General features: G+C 39.7%; 1 long non-coding RNA gene across 1 annotated transcript in view; it reads right to left on the bottom strand.

Annotated features, from left to right (window-relative positions):
* Positions 1 to 112, bottom strand: part of LOC109312215 — a 14,887-nt gene extending 14,775 nt beyond the window's left edge. The window contains exon 1 of the long non-coding RNA XR_002101746.1: positions 101 to 112. This is a non-coding gene — a long non-coding RNA (uncharacterized LOC109312215). The remainder of the gene's footprint in view (positions 1 to 100) is intronic.
* Between the last annotated feature and the right edge of the window lie 3,274 nt (positions 113 to 3,386).

Genomic DNA, 3,386 nt, shown 5'->3' on the forward strand with positions numbered 1-3,386 from the left:
GACCTAAGAATTCTTGCTTGAGCTCTTCCCCTTGGTTGGGAGGTCTGTAGTAGACCCCCACTGTTAAGTCTCTTTCCCCTCGACTGCCTTGTAATCTAACCCAAAGCACTTCAGAGTGCCCTTCCTCTGATTCTTTATTAATTGATGAGGATTGATGTCCCATAGCCTCCTCTGAAGTATAGCTTTATGCCAGTGGTCAGTATCTCATTTTTGCTGGTTGGAGGGTTAATTTTGCCAAATTCAGAATGAGGTTCTCTTTTGATGAATAAGAGCTAGGATTTCCTCATTATTCTCATTGAACCAATCTTGGTTACAGTAAGTGGAATAACCAATTGATTCAGCACATGCCTTGTGAATAATGTTCCTAAGCTTCTCCCAATGTGCCTGAATGTCCTTAATGTCATCAGGCAGGTCAAAGAACCTCTCAGTAAGATGTTGGTGAGGATTCTTATATGTAGCTTGATCTTGGAGTGCCTTGCAGTTAAATCTCTTCTGCATTCCTTTCAGTGGTTTATGGTGTTGTGGTACAAGCTACATGTCTGTCATTGATCTGACTAAGTTGTGGTCTATCCAAAAGTCATCTGCTTCTCTCAGGACCTGGTTATATTGACATCAATATGATCATGGGCTCCAACAATAATAAATTTAAGAAGGTACCACTGATTGGTGCTTGGGTGTTTCCAAGTGGTCTTATATTTGTCACTCTGTCTGAAGATAGTATTCATGATGAGCAAGTCATGCTCTGCATAGTTGCAGAGGAAGAGGATACCATTGGAATTGACTTTCCCCAACCCCTCTTTCCCAGTGGTGCCACTCCACAGTTCAGAGTGTTGCCCAACTCTTGTGTTGAAGTCACCCATGAGGATAAGTTTATCTTCCTTGGTAGTGGCAGTCAAGACTGTGTCAAGAGCACAATAGAACTGTTCCTTGTTGACTTCTTTATTCTCAAGTGTGGATGTGTACACACTGATGACCATAGCCTACTGGTCATTATTAAGCTTGAGGTAGAGAATCATAAGGCATTCATTAAAACCCACAGGAAGTTCTGAAAGATGACTCACAATCTTGTTCTTTATGGCAAAGCCAACCCTGTGAATATGCCTCTCTTCACCTGACTTTCCTTTCCAAAAAAACGTGTAGCCACTTCCTTCTTCTTTCAGTTGGCCATCACCAGCCCAGCAGGTCTCATGTAGGGCAGTGATATCAATGTCATATCTTGCAAGTGTTCTAGGAAGTTCTTCTTTCAGGACACTCACTATTCATGGAGTCCATAAGAGTGTGGATATTCCATGTGGTGAATTTCAGTACTTTATTTTGTTGGTTTCAGGTGCAGGTAGAGTGCTCTGACTGGATGTGGCAATCCATATGGGGGCAGGGAGGGGGCTTAAGACAGCCTATGTTTAGGGCATCTTTTCTAAACCCTTCCATGTTCAGAGTAATCAGAAGGAATCCTAAAGAGGACTGCTCAGTCACAGCCACAGCTAAATTGTAATTCTGTTTCAGTAAGTGCAAAATGACCATCACATGAACACATGTATATATTGTAACTAGGAACTCCCAGAGATCACTTGTCCTGTCCCTACCACCAGTCATCTGTTGCCACAGGACTTGGTTTGTGGGAGATGTTAACATCCTTGGCAGAAGCTTGTGTGTGACATCTTTTAATGTGGTGTAGTGAGTGTGCAAGTAACAACAGGAACTTGACAGGAGGGACCCCTGCACCCAATGACAAGGATGTTCAAGATAACAGTAAACCATATCCTGCTGCAGTCCTCTTCCACCTTCACAGCCACAGAGGACCAGCAGGTCTTCAAGTATGCCTGTTCTGCCTCTTCAGGAGTTTGGACCATTCTTAGTCTGGGACCTCGCCTCAAACCGGTTTGCTAGTTGACATCCTACCAGGAGTACAAGACTCCAGTAGACATAGCTCTGAAGGTCTTTGGAACACACAAGCCTCTCTACCATGACAAGGTTACAGTCCAAGGAGAGGGCTAGCTAGAAGGACAGGTGGAGTGGCAACATCACTTTCTCTTCTCTAAAGATATCACCACATTACTTCCAGAAATTCAGTTCTATTACCTGAACAATATTTGGAACTTCACAGCAATACTTTTTCAGATAAAGAAGGGTTAAGATATATATGCCAGCCTTGGTAGCAATGTCCTACAAAAAATTATGGTAACTTATTAAAGACCTCTTAGAAAAACGTGCATCTGCAAATACTACACTTAATAAAAATTCCAGTGAGCTTCTCCCTGAAAATCGTGTTGTGATTTTTCTTGAAAGAATCTGTAACAAAAAGAATTGAATATTACCAGTAAAAGAGAATTTGTAATTAATCATTCTATCCTAGCCATCCAGCAGCACCAGTTTTCTTGTGCAGACATTTCTAGCCATTGCAAAACATGACCTTTTCTGTTCTAATTATACCTATAAACTTCATTGTTTAACTGAACTCTTTGCTTTGGTGCATTTTTCATTAAAATGTATATTAAATATCCTTTTACAGTTTCTTTTTTTTTCAAAAACCATTGGTAAAAAGTTGTTGTTTTTTTTTATTGATGTGCTTATATTTTCTGCTTTGGATCTTAGCCTCATCGAGGCAAGATCTTAAGATTTTTTGTAATTGTTTGAGTTCTACCATGATGTCTATGGATTCTTAGTAGGTAATATTGTTTCTCACTTGAACCTATTTTTTTGTTGCTGGGCAGTGTATTAGTGAAAAAAATTCTGAAATAACTCTATTGTATAGTTTAGGGAGAGTGTATTCGATATATACAGCTCTTATTTAGGGGTTGCCTTTCACTTTTCTTATTTTCAGGTTATTATGTTACCAAATGTTTAACTGTTCCAGCTGAAATTTTCCATTTTGATGTCTGCCCCAGGGTGAATTTTATTTATTTATTTGCAAGCTTCATTTAACATGAATAAGCTATCTCTAAGAATGTTAGGGTGATCTTGCCCATGTTTAGAAAAAAATCTTACTTTGTATTTAACGAAGTCTAGTACTTCTGTATTTTGGAAGATGAACATGAAGCTTGATAGGTTAGCTTAACTGTTTGTTTGCCCTGATACCAGGGCTAGGTCTTTTGCCATCCCTATGGAAATATCCTAAATTTAGCCTATTAAGACTCTGAAACATGCAAATTTTGTAGTTCAGTAAAGACTGGCTGGATTTCAGGAGCTAAATTCTCTAAAGATTTCATCGGCATTGGATATGTTCCAGATAAGGGCTGAAGGAAATGAGCAAGAATTTTCCATTTTCATAAGGCTGGGGGATACTGTGGTATTAAACACCATAACTGGTGTCTAGGGAGACAGTTTTTCCTGCGCTCTTGATATCACAGAGCTGATTGCTTAGGAGCAAGATGTAATCTATTCCACAC

The sequence above is a fragment of the Crocodylus porosus genome, unplaced genomic scaffold, assembly GCF_001723895.1.
Source record: "Crocodylus porosus isolate Cpor-Errol unplaced genomic scaffold, CroPor_comp1, whole genome shotgun sequence".
Lineage (NCBI taxonomy): Eukaryota > Metazoa > Chordata > Crocodylia > Crocodylidae > Crocodylus > Crocodylus porosus.